Source organism: Heptranchias perlo, chromosome 11 (genome assembly GCF_035084215.1).
Source record: "Heptranchias perlo isolate sHepPer1 chromosome 11, sHepPer1.hap1, whole genome shotgun sequence".
Lineage (NCBI taxonomy): Eukaryota > Metazoa > Chordata > Chondrichthyes > Hexanchiformes > Hexanchidae > Heptranchias > Heptranchias perlo.
This window is the reverse complement of record NC_090335.1, coordinates 62,472,279-62,495,308: the sequence shown is the minus strand read 5'-3', so window position 1 is coordinate 62,495,308 and position 23,030 is coordinate 62,472,279. Positions and strand designations below refer to the sequence as shown.

General features: G+C 42.3%; 1 long non-coding RNA gene across 1 annotated transcript in view; it reads left to right on the top strand.

The window, feature by feature from the left end:
• Nucleotides 1–5,706, top strand: part of LOC137326995 (uncharacterized) — a 62,824-nt gene extending 57,118 nt beyond the window's left edge. The window contains exons 3-4 of the long non-coding RNA XR_010964323.1: nucleotides 512–666; nucleotides 3,776–5,706. This is a non-coding gene — a long non-coding RNA (uncharacterized lncRNA). The remainder of the gene's footprint in view (nucleotides 1–511; nucleotides 667–3,775) is intronic.
• The last annotated feature ends 17,324 nt before the right edge of the window (nucleotides 5,707–23,030 follow it).

The window sequence follows — 23,030 nt, the reverse complement described above, 5'->3', positions numbered from 1 at the left end:
CTTCTATAGAAAAGCTCTTTGGTTTTCTATTATCCACTGCTTCAAATTGCATCTCTTTAAAATGGCCTTGACTAGAATGCCTGAGGTTAACTTAGTAGATTCATTATTGAATATTACCCTTACAAATAGATTATGTATGTCTTACAGTTAAATCAAGTTTAATTTCCAAAAACAAAATCAGTCCCTTCTTAGAGTACAGTCAGGACAAAACGGTTCATTGAGCATAATTTGATTGATTAAGATGATTTGCTGCTTTATGCTGATTACAATGTTCAAAGTGCATTACCCACTTATGACCTTTCCCGTTAATATGTGATTTGTGTACCAGCCCTGCATTGCACTTGAACAGTATAAGCACATACTTCTGGAATTAATATTGTGCGCTTCCTTGTGATGTCTGTGCATGACGCAGTATTGCACAAAAATAAAGTCGTCTTTTTTTAAATTCAAGAGGACATATTACAAAGATCGAAATGACAGTCCATTTGTGCCGTATTTTCTTACATTGTAGATATTTGTTACAGCAAGAACAGAGTCCAAGTAGATTTCAAACCTGCCTGTGTTATATCCAACCCAGATTGTTGAACATCCATGTAAATGAGAGGCTTTGTCCCTGAAGGATTTTAACTGCAATTGGCAGCTAAACAATTTATTACCAAAACGACGGTAAGTTAGACCTTTAATTGAATTTTCTTTTCAATAAAGTATTCATATCTGTACCACTAGTTAGAGGTTAAAAGTGACATAATGCTTTATTTTCAGAACAGAGTAAAACATGACTAAATAGGTATGAAATCTATACAGGTTAAAGTTCCCTAAACGGGACATCTTTCAAATGCACAATGTTTGACCAATAGAAAGACAGAGACAGTTGTTTTCATGCAACAGATTTTTTTTTAATAAGCCAATCCAACAGAAGACTGTAACGTAAAACTTTTTTTAAAAATTAGCAAGTAGTATGATTTGTTAGTCAAGTTTTATTGGTAACGATGACCTTGCTTCTAAAATGACCTTCAGCAAAGCAGGTATACTTTCAAATTACTGGCAGAGAAAGGATTTTAAGATGTCAGCCCTTTTGGTGTGATTTAATACACCATAGTTGAGATGTGAAACAGGAAATCTATGTGAACAGTTTCAGGCTGTCAGCTCTAATTTGCTGTGATGGCTTGTGACAAGGCCTGCGCAGAGCAGTATTGAGTAGTTTTGACTGTGTCAACAGGGGTTGATTTGAGTTTACCAGTTCTGTCTCTCTCATTTCACCAAATGCCAATGATACCATCATGGCTTGATTTAACCTTACCCTTAGCTGGAATGGAAAGCCCCTCCGCTGAACTTATTTGCTGACATTTTTTTTCTTAGTTACTCTTTACACCATGTTTGCAATAGCAATATGTTTCTGAGCAAACTGAAGTATAGACTCGTCCAACACAAACACACTGGACACAACTGTGTGATGTCATTTGAACATGAAGTTGCCTCTATCAAATTAAAGTAAGCAGCACAGTACCACCTCCAAAAGGTGGTCCCACATCAATTCAGTTTCGCCCCCCACCTCCTGCAGCTTTACCACTTGACCACCTGAGAACTTTTAAACTTCATTTTTAATCAATTTTGTCAATCTTAATGAAGAGCTGGCCATCCTATCCAAAACGCCTGGTACCAACAAAAAAATATGAATCCTCAAAAATGAAGAGTGAGCTGAACTATCTCAAAAAGACCACAAGGCTAAGTGGTCCTTAGTAAAGGTCTGTGAAAAAGGGCAAAGAATAAGGTGTGCCATCCAAAAAATAATTACTGCCTGCTGCAGAAAGAAATGGGGGCCATAATCTTCTACCTCAGAACATGCCCACTGAAACCTTGGATTTTGGTAAGTTTTTTTTACAATATATAATATTCATTGTTACATGCATCTGTATTCTGTAAAGTTAGTTTAAAAATATATAATTCTGTGCCTTGAGCAGCAGGTAAAAATGAATCTCCTTAGATTATGCAGAGTCCAAAGTTATGTACTTGTAAATACATGACTTTGGACTTTGACTGTTGAAGTGGATGATAAAGATCCCATGCACTATTTGAAGAGGAGTGGAACATTTTCCTAGTATCCTGGACACCATTCTTCCTTCAACCAATATCATCAACACTAGAACAATGGGACATTCATCACATTGCTGTTGTGGGATCTTGCTGTGTGCAAAATGGCTGCCACATTTGCCTATGTCACAGCACTGGGGTAGATCTTGATTTTGTGCGATAGTGTAAAATGGGTGATAGTGAGTCGGCAGTGTTTTACATCTCTCCTGATTTTTATTTCCATTGAAGTAATTATCTTGGAGTCAACCCAACTCCAAAATACTTTGTTTCCCTTCTCCTACCCTCAAATAGGATCATCTTTAGTCAACTGACAAATGCAAGTTTGAGCCCTCACTAGGCAGACCAGGTGCCATCGAGGCTAGCACACACTGACATCCTCCAGCATGAATACACATTATACCCCAGTAAATGGATCCTCCTGTTAGAAATGTGGAGCTTCAGCAACATCTGCTTTCCTCCCTTCAACCCAATCAGCACATGGTCTCATACCCAGCTTCCAGATTACACCTTCTAGTAGTTGTTATGTCGGGCCTCAGAATTTCCTTAGAAAGCTAGATAAGTACATGAGGGAGAAAGGAATAGAAGGATATGTTGATAGACTGAGATGAAGTAAGGTGGGAGGAGGCTCGTGTGAAGCATAAACACTGGCATAGACCTGTTGGGCCGAATGGCCTGTTTCTCTGCTGTAATATTCTCTGTAATTCTCTGTAGTATTTCTTGGAGACGTGGAGGAGCAGGATGTCCGGCTCATGCCCCAAAAATGAGGCCGGGCCTCACTCTGTTCTCTTCTACTAGATGTGCTGCAAGCTTTGGACACCCCCCACCACCCAAGAACTGATCCCACCCAGAGTTAATATCAACCCCAATGTTTCAGGTCGATGACCATTCATCAGAGCCAGAAGATGTTAAAGGTTAATCCGACCTCACTCTCTCCACAGGTGCTGCCTGACCTGCTGAGTGTTGCCAGCATTTTCTGCTTTTATTTCAGATTTCCAGCATCTGCAGTATTTTGTTTTTTTTCCCTTAATTTATAATCACTTAATTCAAAAAATTTTAATTAAAAATGAAATCATGCCCTTTCCATAGATAAGGTACCGCTTATTTAACAGCTCCAGTTATTTCGGGCAAAGTCAGTTCTTCAAGCGGCTTCAATCAGCTCTTCGCACCCCATTAAGGTGTGGTTAGCTTGGCTACTTACATTTGAGTCTGTTAATCAGCCCCCAGAGCAGAAGTGCCCTTTACAATAGCTGAGGTTTTACCATCCAGCTCATAGCACTTTCTAGAAGTAAAGGGAATTAGGGGTTACGGGGAGCGGGCAGGAAATTGGACATGAATTTAGATTTGAGGTTAAGATCAGATCAGCCATGATCTTATTGAGTGGCGGAGCAGGCTCGAGGGGCCAATTGGCCTACTCCTGCTCCTATTTCTTATGTTCTTATATAGCAGGCAAACTGCCCAACATGCCCATTATAAGCAATGGGGACTGTACTGACACTTCAGAGTTACAGCTACTTCAGCTATGGACACCCTTTGTTTCCAAGATATCTGTAATTCTGAGATTGTACTCTATTCTCGCCCTCCAAGTTGGAAAACAATTGCAGGCTGGTTTGAGAAGTTTGTGGTGTTTTGCTTTATTTTCATTGGATTTAGCATTGATTGACATCCTTTCCCTTCTTCGATGTAGACTTCAAGATCCTCATCTTCGCTTTCAATCCCTCCATGGCTTCACCGCCTTAGTGAGCTTTTCCTGCCTTACACCTCCTCATGCATCTTCCATTCATCACCGGGTCGTGGAAGCATCTACCCACACTTGATGCTGACGTCGGGTGCCCAAAATGGAATATGTTCCATTCCCCAGCACGGACATCCCTCACCCCGAGAGACACAAAGTTCACAAATAGAAAGATAAAGACTGTTGCTTATTGATGCCAGTTAGTGGAAACACTGAAAATTGTTTTAAAATCTTTCACACATGATGCCTCTTCCATTTCAGTTCAAGGGTATGATGAATTGCTTTGTCATGGCGCTCCTATTTGGCATGAGGCAAAAGTGAAAGCTAAGCAGACACTGGGTGCAATAAGCACATGATAAATGCAATTGCTGAGTTTGTTATTTTTGCTGTGCTCATAAGATGTGCCAAAAAGAAGAGATTTTGTTTCAAGAAACATTGCAGCTGGGTACTTGGCCGAAAGTTATTTCCTACTAAATGAACAACCTGTTTTCCACAAAATCTTGTACTTATGAAAACTATTCATTTACTCAGAATGAAATATTGGTTAAGAATTCCCTTTTTCACAATTTACTATATGTTTTTAATTGGGATGGAAAATGTTGGACATTATGAATGGTTTGTGCTGTTATTTTTAATTTGCTGTAGTCTGGCAGATTGTCGAACACCAGGAACTCTGCAGTAGGTCACACAGAAGGCAATCTAAGAGCATCTAGTTGCTCCAGTAAAATGATCCTATCAAATACAGTATCTTGAGTACTTGTTTATAGGGGAGCGACACACCAAACTGTCCATTTCTTTCAGCGTTTAAAAAAGTTCACTTATCCGGTATTTATTTCAGTGAAATGGATTGCAATTGACCCAGATCATCGCTAATTATCGGTCATGAAAAAGAATTAGGATAAACTTAAACATATTTTTCCTTTTCAAAAATAAATCCGTGAATACTGATGCTACCATTGAAAGAACTGGTTTTTGTTATTGCGTTATGGAGCTGAATTAACGTGGACAATGAAAATCACAAAATCGTTGATAATGTGTGTTAAATGCTAATTATTTTTAGTTTTTACTTTTGAAAAGAGACATAGATAACAAACTGGCCCATTAAGACTAACAGTTCTGTGAGGTTCCCTCAAAAAAATGTTCATGTCAATATTGTCATACACTGTTTAAAACAGGAGATCCTCGGAAAGTCAAAGAACTGCCAATTTAATATAAATTTTGTCTCTCTCTCTCTCTTGCTCTATTTCTCTTGTTGAATGTCTTCCAATAAGCTCCTCTTAAGTTCAAGGACAGAATCAGAGCCACTGTGTGAATCATCCTGGGGTAATTTTTTCTTTTTTTTTGACTGATTAAAAATTTACAAACAAGAGAGAATCTGGCCTGAGTGTGATAATGATGGATCACGTAAAGAGAGTGCAGTAGTTAGCACTAAAATGTGATATCCTGTTACTGTCTTATCGATGTGACACCCATTAGTGTCTCATAATAGTAACGAATCAGTTGTTCTGTCTTTCTCAATTTCCTTAAAGAAAAATCTCTCTCCTGCATCGGGGATAGAGAAGATAATGTACTAAATAATAGATGCAATTAAAGCCTTTCTCCTTGTCATACAAAATTGATGTCACTTCCTGCAAGAGGCACGTGGTGTTAAGAGACAATTAGACCAAACACAATTTCAAGATGCTTTTTCTATAACAGAGTAACTATACTCACATCGCTCTGAAACTGTAAGTTTATTTCTCACAACAAACGGGAATTGCTGCAGATACAAGGATTTTCTGGTTTAAAAAGACATCTGTGAGGATGTCACAGTACTATCATATAATCAATAACCATGTTGTCTAAAACCCAGAAGGGAAATTAGTCTTTGGGATTTCTTAAATGTAGCCTTTTTTCCTGTTATTCAATTAAAGAAAGAATTATTAATTCAGGACAATGGTTACTCCTTGTTAATTGATGTACAGTTTATAAGATGGCAACAGGCACATTAAAGGCGATGGCAAGGAATCAACAGGTATTTTTAAAGGGAGATACATTGTTTTCCAATTAGGAGAAAAAATGTTAAACAACTTGCATCACATTGGGAAAAAAAAGCACAAGTGAAAGACATTGCAAATAAATTGTTGAACAAAAAACTTAAGAAGGAGGCATATGACATGCATAGGCAGCTGGGATCAAGTGGATCCCTTGAAGAGTATAGAGATTGCCGGAGTAGAGTTAAGAGAGAAATCAGGAGGGCAAAAAGGGGATATGAGATTGCTTTGGCAGATCAGGCAAAGGTGAATCCAAAGAGCTTCTACAAATACATAAAGGGCAAAAGGGTAACTAGGGAGAGAGTAGGGCCTCTTAAGGATCAACAAGGTCATCTATGTGCGGAACCACAAGAGATGGGTGAGATCCTGAATGAATATTTCACATCGGTATTTACGGTTGAGAAAGGCATGGATGTTAGGGAACTTGGGGAAATAAATAGTGATGTCTTGAGGAGTGTACATATTACAGAGAGGGAGGTGCTGGAAGTCTTAACGCGCATCAAGGTAGATAAATCTCCGGGACCTGATGAAATGTATCCCAGGACGTTATGGGAGGTTAGGGAGGAAATTGCGGGTCCCCTAGCAGAGATATTTGAATCATCCACCGCTACAGGTGAGGTGCCTGAAGATTGGAGGGTAGCAAATGTTATGCCTTTGTTTAAGAAGGGCGGCAGGGAAAAGCCTGGGAACTACAGACCAGTGAGCCTGACATCTGTAGTGGGTAAGTTGTTAGAGGGTATTCTGAGGGACAGAATCTACAGGCATTTGGAGAGGCAGGGACTAATTAGGAACAGTCAGCATGGTTTTGTGAGAGGAAAATCATGTCTCACGAATTTGATTGAGTTTTTTGAAGGGGTAACCAAGAAGATAGATGAGGGCTGTGCAGTAGACGTGGTCTACATGGACTTCAGCAAAGCATTTGACAAGGTACCGCATGGTAGGTTGTTACATAAGGTTAAATCTCATGGGATCCAAGGTGAGGTAGCCAATTGGATACAAAATTGGCTTGACGACAGAAGACAGAGGGTGGTTGTCGAGGGTTGTTTTTCAAACTGGATGCCTGTGTCCAGCGGTGTGCCTCAGGGATCGGTGCTGGGTCCGCTGTTATTTGTTATTTATATTAATGATTTGGATGAGAATTTAGGAGGCATGGTTAGTAAGTTTGCAGATGACACCAAGATTGGTGGCATTGTGGACAGTGAAGAAGGTTATCTAGGATTGCAACGGGATCTTGATAAATTGGGCCAGTGGGCCGATGAATGGCAGATGGAGTTTAATTTAGATAAATGTGAGGTGATGCATTTTGGTAGATCGAATCGGGCCAGGACCTACTCCGTTAATGGTAGGGCGTTGGGGAGAGTTATAGAACAAAGAGATCTAGGAGTACAGATTCATAGCTCCTTGAAAGTGGAGTCACAGGTGGATAGGGTGGTGAAGAAGGCATTCAGCATGCTTGGTTTCATTGGTCAGAACATTGAATGCAGGAGTTGGGATGTCCTGTTGAAGTTGTACAGGGCATTGGTGAGGCCACACTTGGAGTACTGTGTACAGTTCTGGTCACCCTATTATAGAAAGGATATTATTAAACTAGAAAGAGTGCAGAAAAGATTTACTAGGATGCTACCGGGACTTGATGGTTTGACTTACAGGGAGAGGTTAGACAGACTGGGACTTTATTCCCTGGAGAGTAGGAGGTTAAGGGGTGATCTTATAGAAGTCTATAAAATAATGAGGGGCATAGATAAGGTCGATAGTCAAAATCTTTTCCCAAAGGTAGGGGAGTCTATAACGAGGGGGCACAGATTTAAGGTGAGAGGGGAGAGATACAAAAGGATCCAGAGGGGCAATTTTTTCACTCAAAGGGTGGTGAGTGTCTGGAACGAGCTGCCAGAGGCAGTAGTAGAGGCGGGTACAATTTTGTCTTTTAAAAAGCATTTGGACAGTTACATGGGGAAGATGGGTATCGAGGGATATGGGCCAAGTGCAGGCAATTGGGACTAGCTTAGTGGTATAAACTGGGCGACATGGACATGTTGGGCCGAAGGGCCTGTTTCCATGTTGTAACTTCTATGATTCTATGATTCTATGATTCTATGATTTACCCACAAATTGTTCTTTTGTAAAATACCCTCCACACACTCCACACCCTCAAATAAATGAAAGGAAGAAATATATGGATTTTAAAATATTCATTTGTTAAATAAGGTTCTGAAAATGACTGTAGGAAGCCAATCGCTCTCAAGTTCACTTTGGGTTTGGATTCATAGTGGCCCCTCCACTATGAATCCTGATCTGAGCTTATTGAATTTTGTGGTCAGAAGACACTAGAGATTGCAATGTTATGATGCAATGGATATAATGGAATGCCTAAATTTGAATGAATGGACTGCATTTCCAATTCACATGTTATTAATACTATTGATTTTGCTAGACCAAATGATGATGTTATCCCATCACAGCCATTCACTCACTCCCCTTTCCTCCCAAAGCCCAAACTGCAGATGACCGAGTTTACACTGCCTTCGGTGATCTGCAGGTCGGTAGCAAACCGTCAGTTGCTATGGATTTGCAGTTATTGGTCTGGAGTTCAATGCGATCTGACAATCTCTACTGTTAGTCCATATTTACAAGCCATCTTTAGCATCACAGTGAAACAAAAACTGCTTTGATGTTATGTTAAAGTTGGTGTGTGAATGCATGCTAAGCTTCTTAGCTGCTTTATTAGTTGTATATCAATAACCACAATACGATTGCCATGTTACCTATTGTATTACACTCTCACAATGGCTCTATAAGTGAATGTACCAGCTGATATTGCACTGAGCCATAAAGACCATGATGGTCCAGAGTTTGATCCCTGGTTTGTGTAGTTGGATGATTTCAGGTGAGCTTCCAGAGAAAGAAGGGAGGGTGATTTTCTCCTTCACCACTTGGCCGTTAATCTGATGGAGCGGTTCACCTGCCCATTGCCCTCCTAATTTTTATCCCATTGATTTCCATGGAATGAATACTGGGTAGGTCCTACACTGATCTGCTCCACCAGATTACTGCCCAGTTGGTGAAAGTGAAAATTACCCCCAAAGACTCTAACAATTGGCACCTAAGCTAAGGAGAAGGAAAAAAAATCAGTCATGGTTTCTCCATTTGATCATGACCTGGCGGCCCTTTGTCTTCACATCAGATAAGGAGAGGATCCGGGTTGGCTTTCATGCCGCCTACAGTTGAATAGCCTCCTGGCACTGTCTAGGCTCACACGAAGAATTACCATTGGAGGACTGCTGGCACCCATGACTTTGTAACCCAGCTTCAGATAAGAAGAGAAAATTGAGGAGGGGAGCGAGGGGACTTGTATCAATATATTTCTAGAGGCTGGTGACTGTCCTGTAATCTCTTTACATTTTGGATGTTCCCTATTCACTATCAGCAGAAATAATCATTTCTTCATCCAGAATCTAAAAAATCTGTAGGTTTTTTTTGTGACAGTCAACTGCTACACTACATAAACTTACAGTGATTACATCACAGCCATCAGTGTCATAGCATCATCCATCAACAGAGTGCCCTGGTCCTGGACAGTCAGGTTAGGGGAGGTGAGGGGACGGAAGAGACCCAAACTGGATTAAACTAGGAATTCAGATAATCATTGTAAGCAGTCAGAACTCTTCCAGTTTATCTGCCCCCTTTGTTGGGATTGCTGCCGTCCAATCACTCCCATTCATTAATTATTCTTTGTTTAATTGGGTGTTGCAATCTTTAGTTATGCAATGCAGAGCTGCTACAAGCCATTCGCCCTTGTATTTCAATTTGTGTTTGCCATTTATCTTACTTTATTTTTACTGTACTTTTATTTCCACTGAAGATTTTTTTTTCATTTAGGGTCCCTTTGCTCGCTGTGTAAACTGGTCATTAGGCACTAAGTGCTGCTCAGATGATCTGACATTAGCAGATTTCGAAAAGCTATTAGCAACTTTGCCGGGTGACCCGTGTGAGTTTCCAACAGATCGGAGCTGCTCGGGTGAAAGTTGCAGGTGCTATATATTTTTTTACGGCGTGGAGTGGCATTAAGCCACCTTAAGTGGTAAAGTGGGCAGAAATAAAACGCGGATAAAATCTTCTTGTCTTCAATTATTAACTGGAGGGTAATCCAACCTGATCTGCGATTAAAGCCTCCCTTTCCCTTGCCTGTATTACTGGCCCCGTCTCTGATGAATGGAATAGTAAGGTTGCTGAGTGATTATCGATCCTTAAAATAGAGGGAGAGAGAGAAAAAAAAGACTTGCACCATTAACCCTTAGCTTCAGGAGCTGTGCGGCTCATTCACAGTTTTGTCTCTCCCCCGAGGTCGTGCCCTTCTTTCATTTCCCAGGTCAAGTTTCGAGCTGACAAGTAGTAATTGATCCGGCTGCTGGTTGGGCTGGTGGTAAGTGGGGGATATTGTTACAGTGAAAACAAATAGCACTTCCCAGGTCTGACCTTTTCCACTGTTCGCTTTTGTTGTGGTTAGTGAGGGCTCGCATTTTGGAAGAGCAAGGAACAAGGCTTTCAGTTTGTAGTCGCTTAAATAAATCAACAGGGCGTACTGCTTCCTTTGCAATTAATATTAATACATATGAAATTAGAAATGATTCTTGCTGCAGTTAAAAAGTAATCCTCCGAAAATAAGAAAAACACCACTGCTGGCCGCAGCAATTAGTTTTGCGATGATTCAAATTGCCTTGATTAATTTATAATGAGCTGCAAATCATAGTCGTTACTTTATTATTATTCTAGCAATTATATACAAAGGCTAAGCGATCAGCATGATTTAGCGTTTGGAAACCTGGCTAGCGACCCCCCAAAACAAAATTGAATAGATTGTTCAGATTTAAGTAAAGAATTGAACTCATTCATTTATCCAATTCCTCAGCATTTGGGGGAGTTTTGCTTGGACATTCCACCACAAAAGTGCTGAGTGGAGGCTATAGGGAAAATTGGAGTGCCACTCTTCCACCTTGGTCTGGAATTTGCTCTGAACGGTGCCCGCCGCTCATTAGATTTAAACCTGCCCACTAACAATCCATTGGCTTCAGTGTGGGATCTTTCTCTAATGGCGAGCTGCAATAAGTGCAGCGTCCTCTCCTGGGCCTCTGTGAGCTGTGTGAACAGGGAAAGGATCTCTCTGTCCCCTCAAACAATCAGATAGAAGCATCTTTGATAATGGTAAACTATCTTTTCAGATCCTGACGGACCTACTGTGTACTTCCAGCATTTTCTGCTTTTATTTCCAATCCAATTAGGTAATGTCCATTATATTGGGATTTATATTGAGCCTATAGCACAGGAACAGGCCATTCGGCCCAACTGGTCTATGCCAGCTTTTATGCTCCACACGAACCTCTTCCCAACTCTTTTTGTCTAACACTATCAGCATATCCTTCTATTCCTTTTTCCCTCGTGCGTTTATCTAGCTTCCCCTTAAATGCATGTTAGTCGCCTCAACTGCTCCTTGTGGTGGTGAGTTCCACATTCTAACCACTCTTTGGGTAAAGAAATTTCTGCTGAATTTCCTATTGGATTTATTAGTGATTATCTTATTTTTATGATCTCTTTGGCTCGAGCATCTATTTATGTCTGATTACACCTCTGTGACGCGTCTTGGGACATTTTTGTATGTTAAAGGCATTATATAAATGTAAATTGTTGTTATGGGCTTTGCTCCTCTGAACATTACTTTCTCCAAAGGTATGGATACAGTCTCTCTGCATTGGTGAAATGAAAGCGGATGACCTCACACTTCCCCACATTGAACTCCTTAGGTGATTGAAACTAGTCCCAGAGATCACATTGGCCTTGATTTATATTGCAGGATACCTACCTCTTATACGAGGTGATCTCTGCCCCAGCCAGAAACAGGTCCTGCTCTCACTTGAGGGAATTAGCGAATCAGGGTTTACCCTGCGAGCTGGCAGCCTTTTCCAGAGGTCCACTATTCTCTGGGAAAAGAAGAACTGCCTGATATCCAATCTAGTTCTGCCCTTACATAACTTGTAAGCGTGACCTCTGGCCCTCCTTAACCTATTTAGTTGAAATAATTGGTCTACATGAAGACAATCTAGTCCCTTCATTATTTTATAAATCTCGATCAAATTACCCCTTTCTATGCTTCTCTAAAGTATAGAGACCCAGCTCATTTTTTCATAGAATCATAGAAAGTTACGACACAGAAGGAGGCCATTTGGCCCATCGTGTCCGTGCCAGCCAAAAAAGAGCTATCCAGTTTAATCCCAATTTCCAGAACTTGGTCCGTAGCCCTGTAAGTTACAGCACTTCAAGTGCACATCCAAGTACTTTTTAAATGAGTTGAGGGTTTCTGCCTCCACCACCCTTTCAGGCAGTGAGTTCCAGACCCCCACCACCCTCTGGATGAAAAAATTTCTCCTCAGCTCCCGTCTAATTCTTCTACCAATTACGTTAAATCTATGCCCCCTGGTCACTGACCCCTCTGCTAAGTGAAATAGGTCCTCCCTATCCACTCTATCTAGTTCCATCATAATTTTTACTTGTATTAAATCCATTACGTTCCTCCCCTTGACTTAATTTGAGGTTCCTTTGAGATATACCATGGGATGGTGATGGAGGAATCTGGGATTGGCTGATAGATATGATTCTGTGAGTATGAGTATATCGGTTGGTTGCTTGACTAGTCTATGGGACAGTTTGGCTAACTTAGACATCAGTCCTTAGCTGTTTCTTTTATTCATTCATGGGATGTGGGCATCGCTGACAAGGCCAGCATTTATTGCCCTTGAGAAGGTGGTGGTGAGCCGGCTTCTTGAATCGCTGTAGTCCGTGTGGTGAAGGTTCTCCCACGGTGCTATTAGGTAGGGAGTTCCAGGATTTTGACCCAGCGACGAAGGAACAGCGATATGTTTCCGAGTTGGGATGGTGTGTGACTTGGAAGGGAACGTGCAGGTGGTGGTGTTCCCATGTGCCTGCTGCTCTTGTCTTTCTAGGTGGTAGAGGTCGTGGGTTTGGGAAGTGTTGTCGAAGAAGCCTTGGTGAGTTGCTGCAGTGCATCCTGTGGAAGGTACACACCACAGTCACTGTGCGCCAGTGGTGGAGGGAGTGAATGTTTAGGGTGGTGGATGGGATGCCAATCAAGCGGGCTGCTTTGTCCTGGATGGTGTTGAGCTTCTTGAGTGTTGTTGGAGCTGCACTCATCCAGGCAAGTGGAGAGTATTCCATCACATTCCTGACTTGTGCCTTGTAGATGGTGGAAAGGCTTTGGGGAGACAGGAGGTGAGTCGCTCACTGCAGAATACCCAGCCTCTGACCTGCTCTTGTAGCCACAGTATTTATGTGGCTGGTCCAGTTAAGTTTCTGGTCAGTGGTGACCCTCAGGATGTTGATGATGGGGGATTCAGCGATGGTAATGCCGTTGAATGTCAAGGGAAGGTGGTTAGATTCTCTCTTCTTGGAGATGGTCATTGCCTGGCACTTGTCTGGCGCGAATGTTACTTGCCCCTTATTAGCCCAAGCCTGGATGTTGTTCAGATCTTGCTGCACATGGGTACGCACTGCTTCATTATCTGAGGGGCTGCAAATGGAACTGAACACTGTGCAATCATCAGTGAACATCCCCATTTCTGACCTTATGATAGAGGGAAGATTATTGATGAAGCAGCTGAAGATGGTTGGGCCTAGGACACTGCCCTGAGGAACTCCTGCAGCAATGTCCTGAGGCTGAGATGATTGGCCTCCAACAACCACTACCATCTTCCTTTGTGCTAGGTATGACTCCAGCCACTGGAGAGTTTTCCCCCTAATTCCCATTGACTTCAATTTTACTAGGGCTCCTTGGTGCCACACTCGGACAAATGCTGCCTTGATGTCAAGGGCAATCACTCCCGCCTCACCTCTGGAATTCAGCTCTTTTGTCCATGTTTGGACCAAGGCTGTAATGAGGTCTGGAGCCGAGTGGTCCTGGCGGAACCCAAACTGAGCATCGATGAGCAGGTTATTGGTGAGTAAGTGCAGCTTGATAGCACTGTCGACGACACCTTCCATCACTTTGCTGACGATTGAGAGTAGACTGATGGGGCGGTAATTGGACGGATTGGATTTGTCCTCCTTTTTGTGGACAGGACATACCTGGGCAATTTTCCACATTGTCAGGTAAATGCCAGTGTTGTAGCTGTACTGGAACAGTTTGGCTAGAGGCGCGGCTAGTTCTGGAGCACAAGTCTTCAGCACTACAGCCGGGATGTTGTTGGGGCCCATAGCCTTTGTTGTATCCAGTACACTCAGCCGTTTCTTGATATCACATGGCATGAATCGAATTGGCTAAAGACTGGCTTCTGTGATGGTGGGGATATCGGGAGGAGGCCGAGATGGATGTTAGTGAGAAGGACTATGCAAGGTCGACTGTGCTGTGATTTCCCCTTTTTTTTGAACTTTGCAGCAATTGTTTACAACTGAGTGACTTGCGTTAAAAGTCACCCAAGTAATGTGGGAATGGAGTCGCGAGTAGGCCAGACCAGGTAGGGGTGACAAATTCCCTCCCCTGAGGGACATCAGTGAACCAGTTGGGTTTTCATGACAATTGGGCAGATTTCATGATTATTTTTCCCTGTACTAACCCATAAATTACCAGATTTATTAAATTCAATTTGAATTCATGAACTCTGGGTTATTAGTCCAGTACCATAGCCACTAGGCTACCATACCCCATAAACTTTCATCAAGTAAAGTTGTTGTAAATTGGCCAGATGTGCATGCTACATGCTGAATCATTCATTGTAGGCAAAAGATAAACCTTTCGAAATCCAAACCATGTTCTAAGAATGTTAATTTGTTACACATTAATGCTGACTGGTAAGATTTCATTCATTCTCTTGATTCCATTTAAGAGACACACCTGTTTAAAAGTGCCTGATAGGGGTCCAGATTTTGCTGCGAGTGGTGAACGAACGGCGCCAGACGTTAGTTAGATTTGCACTTGCCCATTTACTTTCTGTGGGGTTTTGCACGGCAGGTTACTGTAAATTAGAGAGCCAAACAGCGCGGCGCCCTCTATAGGGCATCTCGGACCTGTGTGAACAGGGCCAGCAGCTGTGTTTCGCCTTAACCAATCAGATTGAAGAATCGTTAATGAGCTGCGCTGAGTCTGAACCAGGAAGTGTAAGTTAGAATAGTGAATTCAATGTCAAAATAGGTACAGAAAGCAAAATAAAGAGAAGGAAAGATTAAGAGAGAGAGATAAAAGAGACAAAGAGAAAGTGGAAAAAAAAGGGATGGTTTTTCCTTTGGAAATAACAGCGAGGCTAACGGGCTTACCGTTATTTCTGTGCATTTGGTACAGCACCACACTTGGAGTACTGTGCACAGTTCTGGTATTGATATTATAGATAGGATATAGACACATTGGAGAGGGTGCAAAAAAGATTTACAGGGATGATACCAGAACTGAGACAATCCACCTATCAGGAAAGGCTGAACTAGTTGGGGCTCTTCTCTCTCGAAAAGAGGAGGCTGAGGGGTGACCTGATAGGGGTCTTTAAGATTATGACGGGGGTTTGATAGGAGAGACATAGGGAAAATGTTTCCAACTGTGGGGTAGTCCAAAACTAGAGGTCATAAATATAAAATAATCACTAATAAATCCAATACGGAATTCAGGAGAAACTTCTTTCCCCACAGACTAGTCAGAATGTGGAACGTGTTAACACAAGGAGTAGTTGCGGCAAATAATATAGATGCATTTAAGGGGAAACTAGATAAGCACATGTGGAATAAAAAGATATGCAGATAGGATTAGATGAAGTAGGGAGGGAGGAGGCTCGTGTGGAGCATAAATGCCGGCATAGACCAGTTGGGCCAAATGGCCTGTTTCTGTGCTGTGGTTTCCATCTAACTCGATGTAGCGACTTCCGGCGAGTTAAATGTGGAAAATCCGGAAGTTGCTGTACCAAATGCGACCCTCCTCCGTAAACTCTGCAAGAACAACATCTCACCGGCTGACTCGCTGTTCAAATGAATGGAACGGCGTGAAGTTCCTGGACTGCCCTGATGGATACAAACTAATCTCGCCAAAAAAAGGCAGGTCAAGTCATTTAAGCCTAAGCACACCTTTAATGGCTTGGTAAGTCTTGATCACTGCCAAACAACCTCTCTGGCACTGAAAATTAACTTTTACAAGTGTGGAGTCTCGTTCCTTCAGATTTTAATTGTTGGGCATTTTTTTTAAAAATAAAATTTTTATTTTTTTACTTTTTCTTTCTGTCTCTTAATTCAATATTTCTAACCCGCTTTATGGCACTTTCTGAACCTGATGACAATGAATTCACTCTTCTAACTTGCACTTCCTGGTTCTGAATCTTTGCTGCTCATCAAATGCTTTAATCTGATTGGTTAAAGGGATAGACTCATTTAATACTCGAGGATTTTGAGTCCAGGAGTAAAGATGTCTTACTGCAGTTATATAGGGCCTTGGTGAGACCGCACCTGGAATATTGTGTGCAATTTTGGTCTCCTTACCTAAGAAAGGATATACTTGCCATAGAGGGAGTGCAACGAGCGTTCACCAGACTGATTCCTGGGATGGCAGGATTGACATAAGAGGAGAGATTGAGTAGACTAGGCCTGTATTCTTTAGCGTTTAGAAGAATTAATGTTGATCTCATCGAAACATACAAAATTCTTACAGGGCTCGACAGGGTAGATGCAAGGAGGATGTTTCCCCTGGCTGGGGAGTCTAGAACCAGGGGTCACAGTCTCAGAATAAGGGGTAGGCTATTTATGACTGAGATGAGGACAAATTTCTTCATTCAGAGGGTGGTCAATCTTTGGAATTCTCTATGCCAGAGGACTGTGGAGGCTCAGTCATTGAGTACATTCAAAACAGAGATCGATAGATTTCAAGATATTAAAGGCAGCAAGGGATATGGGGATGGTGCAGAAAAATGGCATTGAGGTAGAAGATCAGCCATGATTTTGTTGAATGGTGGAGCAAGCTCGAGGGGCCAGATGGCCTACTCCTGCTCCTATTTCTTATGTTCTAATAGACAGTTGCTTGCCCTGTTCACACAGGTCCAGATGCCCTGTAGAGGGCCCCATGCTAGATTCAGTTCAGTGCCAGATGAGAGGAACTTGCCATGGGGGAAAAAAAAGGAACGTTTATGGGCAAGTGCAAGTCTAACAAGCGGTGGGCGCCATTCGTTCGCTGCTCAGAGGAAAATCCGGGCCCATAAAAAATGTATTTAATTTTTTTTAAATCTCCAACAATAATTAAAAGCTGAAGTAATGAGACTCCGTACTTGTGAAAGTTAGTTTTCAGTGCCAAAGAGATTGTTTGGCAGTAATTCAGACTTATCACACCGTTAAAATCATACTTAGATGGAAATGAACAAGCCCTAACTTTTTGTAGTGCGTTTAGTCCATATCTATGATGTCCGTACAGGAACTTCATGCCATTCAATGGTGAGCCAGATTGTAAGATGCTTACGGAGGGGCAGCGCATGTCTGACAGCAACTTCCCAATTTCTGCGTTTAACTGCGCACGTGCGCTCTCCGGAATTTGCTGTCCGATTTGCGCATGAATAACGGTGAGTGCTGTTAACCGCACTGTTATTTTCACAGCAAAATCCAGTCCAATGTGTTTTGTACTCCACAAGCTGCTGAAACAGCAATATAATGAAAGTTAACAAATGCAGCCTTAAGTCACTCAGAATACATTAAGTACTAGAAGGCACGATGTAAGATGGATGTTTTCTGCCTCAATTCCTTAGATGTTGATAACACGACAAACCTGACACCATCACAGATCAAACCGTTGCACTGAATTTTTTGCCAGATTAGGAATTCCACCCACTCTTTTTCATAAGGGAAGTCCCAGCCCAATATTATGGCTAGTTCCCTAGCTGTCATGGCACCTGCTCCTGCTCAAGCTTCCACTGTGTGCTGCAGATACAGGATTTCCTGATTTTTGTGGGAATAAATACTGGGTTACTTCACAAGATCACAAAATTCTGCTTCTGTAATACTGAGCTAAGTGTTTGGCTGCAGGAGGAGCTGGGACCACAAGAGGTAGGGAGCTAGCCACATTAACTGGCAGGCTTTTTCCCTCTGCCTGAGCAAATAAGCTTTCACTATGGATACTCGACTGCACTAAACACACAAATCTCATCTCCGTATTTCTCTACGCATCAGATCCCTAGCCTGCCAAACAGTCCGCTGTTGCCAAGAGTCACTCTATTCCATATAGCAAATAAAAGGTACTCGTAAAAAAAATCCTGAAATCCAATGAAATAAAAAGGAATTTAACTCATTTTGTTGCCTTGAAGCACTTTTCTTGGCCATGGGCTGTCTTTCAGTTGTACATTGTATTTTTTTGAGTTGTCAGCTTTTGGGGTAGGTGTGTCAGTAGGTGAGCTTTATAGGCTGACATACATGACTCTTCTGCCTTTTTGTTTATGAAATCTAAAGCTGTTTTCACTGTGTTCACTTACATACAGATACTGGCTGCCACTCCAGACGCAAGCTCCTCTATCCTTGAGCCAGACACTTTCCAAGCCACTCTGCTGCTCCTCTTCCCCTGTTCCCTCCAGCCTCTTCTATCCATTCTCCTGCTCTCCCTTTTTTTTTATCCTCTGTAAAATGACCCCCTCAGTTTCCCACCAAACTCTAAACTATTTCTTTGCTGACCTCTTCTCCTGTCATTGGCAGACACGCTCACAGCTTGGCTCAATTTTGAAATGATGGCGGGTTGGCAGTGGTGGGGGGTGAAGGTGCAGATGGCAAACCCGAATTAAAATAAAAAGTACCTTTCCCAATGCGATCGCGATGTAATTGATGGTGATTAAAGTTGTTTCCAGGTTTCATGCCCGGCAGCCAGCCTGATTGACAGGCTGGCTGCCGACAGGAGCTGTAACGCCGAGGCGGCGGGGCACAAGTCAGGAGTGTGATGGAATACTCTCTACTTGCTTGGATGAGTGCAGCTCCAACAACACTCAAGAAGCTCGACACCATCCAAGATAAAGCAGCCCGCTTGATTGGCACCCCATCCACCACCCTAAACATTCACTCCCTTCACCACCGGCACACAGTGGCTGTTGTATGTACCATCCACAGGATGCACTGCAGCAACTCGCCAAGGCTTCTTCGACAGCACCTCCCAAATCTGAGACCTCTACCACCTAGAAGGACAAGAGCAGCAGGCACGTGGGAACAACACCACCTGCACGTTCCCCTCCAAGTCACACACCATCCCAACTTGGAAATATATCGCCGTTCCTTCATCGTCGCTGGGTCAAAATCCTGGAACTCCCTTCCTAACAGCATTGTGGGAGAACCGTCACCACACGGACTGCAGCGGTTCAAGAAGGCGGCTCACCACCACTTTCTCAAGGGCAATTAGGAATAGGCAATAAATGCCGGCCTCGCCAGCGACGCCCACATCCCATGAACGAATAAAAAAAAAACCCATGTGAGTTCCACTTAAACATTGAGGTACTTCAAAGAAATTAATTTAATTTTTCATATTCCTCCTTCCCCCCCACCCCATCCCAGAAAAAAATCTCTTTAGTGTCCATCAAGTGTTACTTTCTGAGTTGTGAACTTTCCCTCTATGGCACTTTCTCAAGGAGATGTAATTCAAGCAGAGATGGTGAAATTACTGAATTTGCACCTTCAGTAGTGATCCTTTAATCAATCACAATTAGCTAACAAATCCCTTGGACCAATATAAATGCCAAAGTTTATCAATCCAAATGTTGAATACACAAACGACAGTTGATAAAATCACCATTTACCCACAATGCACTGCATATGCTTAGGGCCCTTAGTGACACAAATGGTGCAAGTTCTTCCAAAATTAATGTTTCAAACTTTAGAACTTTTGAAAATAATTTATCTGTTAACCTGTAATGCTGTCCTAAAGCTACCGTCACTAATTATATTAAAAAAACTTTCCTGCTGTAGATTGCTTTGCAATACAGCACAGATAAAGATGTTAAATTTTGACACTGGTGGCACTTTGTACATTGCAGCCTGATCAAATTATTTTGATATGCTACATTACCTTTCTAACCTTTATTTCTTTTAAGTTGCATCATTTATTTTTCAGCAAAACAAAATTATATTATTTAACTTCATGCGCTTTTTTATAATCAGTGATGTCAAATTGAGGACAAATACAAAAAGGGCAGAAAAAGACCATCGGGCTCTTCAATCCCACCCATCTAGACACAATGCAACAATGTACACCTTGACCCATCCCTTATCCATGCAACCTCCTGGGAGAGGGATAAAAGGGACAAAACCTGCTGCCAATTCAGGAAAAACTCAGCAAAATTTCTCTCCCAATCGCTAAGGCACTGCAATAGCCCACAGCTCCTAAAATTATAGCTGACAAACAACTATTGCTTAGTAGATTCATAGATAAAATATTTTTAAAACTCTGGAAGGCTGTTGCAGTACCTTTGGAAGAAATCTGTAATTGTTATTCTATACGGTGTCAGCCTTGACTCAGTGGCCGCATTCTGGCCTCTGAGTCAGGCGGTTGTGGGTTCAAGCCCCACTCCAGAAACTTGAGCATATAATCTAGGCTGACATTTCAATGCAGTACTGAGTAAATGGGCCTAAAAATGGATCCAGATGAAATTCTACCCCTATATCTTCTAAAATACGAGTGCAGCTCCACGGTGTTGCTCACAGTAAGTCAAAGGATATCGAAACGTTCAGAGTGCATTTTTTTTCATGGAGAGGGGAGTTGGGGAAGGGGGGTCCAGATACGAAATTAGTTCCTGGGAAATTTAAGTCAGTCAGAAAGCCATGACAGGTTTTTCTTTTCGTGCAATGGACACACTGAAAGTTGCAATACAAAAAAACCTTTCACTATATTAATCTTGCTTTCTTCCTTACCCATCCAATCGTAGCCAGAGCATCTCCTAAAGGGCTTCTCTTCCCGCCCATGTGCCGTTACCTGAGTCCCCAAGGTTCTCCTCCTCTTCCTCATCTACGTGCTCCCCCTTGGCTACATCATCCAAAGACATGGAGTCAGGTTCCACATGTACACCGACGACACCCAGCTCTGGCTCTCCACCACTCTCTCCACCCCGCCACTGCTTCTGTGTTGCCAGACTACTTGCCCTACCTCCAATCTTGGATGATCTACAATTTCCTCCAATTAAATATTGAGAAGACCGAAGCTGTTTTCTTTGACTCCCATTATAAACTCCGTACCCTCGCCCCCGATTCCATCTCCCTCTCCGGCCACTATCTCAGGTTGAACCAGACTGGTATCCAACCTTGGTATCCTATTTGACTGAGCTTCCAACCCATTACCTCTCCATCACAATGGCCGTCTACCTGCACCTCTGTAACATTGCCCGCCTCCAACCCCCATCAGCCAATCTGCTGCCATCTATGCCTTTGTCGCCTCCAGACTCCACTATTCCGATCCTCTCCTAGCCAGCCTCACATCCTTCACCCTCCATAATAGCTCATCCAAAACTCTGCTGCCTGTATTCTATACCGCACCAAGTCTTGCTCAGCCATCACTCCTGTCCTTCCTCATCTACATTGGCTCCAGCTTCCCCAATGCCTCAGATTGAAAATCCTAAATCTGTTCCTGGCCTTGCCCCCCTCTATCTCTGTAACTTGCTTCAGCTCTACCGCCGCCCCCCCCACACTGAACTCTCCATTCCTCTGACTCTAGTCTCTGGTGCACCACCCCCGTTTGCCTCAACATTGGCTGCCGTGCCTTCAGACTTTTAAGACCCTCTTTAAAATCCATCTCTTTGACCAAGTCACCCTTCCCTCTTTGACTCAGTGTAGATTTAGCTCTGATTACATTTCTGTGAAGCACCTTGGGATGTTTTTCTCCGTTAACGGCAATATACAAAAGCAAGTTGTTGTTGCATTAATAGATGGTTCATAGTAAGTGAACGAAAAGACTGGTTTAAAGATAGTTTGAGTTAACCTGAATACTTTAACTTTTTCAATTTTTTTGAAAGGAAAGATGAAACTTTGTTATAATTAGAAGTAGACAGACACCTGAGGAAACATAATGTACTGGTGTCGCAGCTGGGGATTAAGAAGGTCGGCCACATGCTTTAAATATCCAAACTGGCTTGAACCAGTTCTGCAGACAGTGTTTTAGTTTGTGTGTTTTCTGAAGCTTTATTTTAGAAATAGAGACACTGAGCGATAAGGAACCTGCAGAAACATCATTACAGGTTTGGCATATTATCTGTAATTTTTCTCTGGGCTAACCCTAATGCAATTTATCTCTTAAAATGGGTAAGTACAAAGTACATTGGGGGTTAAATTCAACTTCAGCGAGGGGGAGGGGGCAAAATGGATGACGGTGGATGGGTCGCCACCATGGGAAGGAAAATTGGGCGGGGTGTATAACGGGGGTGGGGGGGGCAATCCATTTTGCCCCCCTCCGAAGTTGGATTTCACCCTCAGCGGCCATGTATGTTCAGCACCTCATTGATTCGAATGATATAGTTCAGTATTAATAATATATTTAAATAACTGCTACATCTCTTGTATCAATCAAACCCATTTAAGAGATAGTGATTGGAAGGAATTTCAGAATAGTTGCTGTTACGACATAATATATGGAGACAGGATGACCAGCAGAAATAATTAATGAAAATTAAAGCTCTAAACTAAAAATTCTGCTTTATAAACACCTAAGCTTATGAAATATTTGCACCGTACTATACAAAGACAAGCAGTTAAATATTTAGGTAGATAGGCAGATTTATATTAGTGTAGCAGTATTAGTTCAGTATGGACCATCTCTCATTTGCTTCAAGTTTGGTGACTAGAGGTACTTTCCTGTGCTCAACTCAGTCTCCAGAAACACCTCTGTCTCTGCTCCAATATGTAGTATTTTAGGAATTTGTCATGGTAAGCTCCATTGCATCACAGCAGGTCGAGGTAGAGTGTAGAGTCACAGCCATCACATTAAGTTCCTGAGTTTAGCCATATTACAAAGCCAAATCCAACCACTTCCTCACAAGGCGGCAGGAATGGAAAATGATATGGCCCAGTCATTCCAGACCACGCTTATTCATCTCTTATAATATATAATATAAAAACAGAAAATGCTGGAAAAGCTCAGTAAGTCAGGCAACATCTGTGGAGAAAGAAACAGAGTTAACATTTCAGGTCGAAGACCTTTC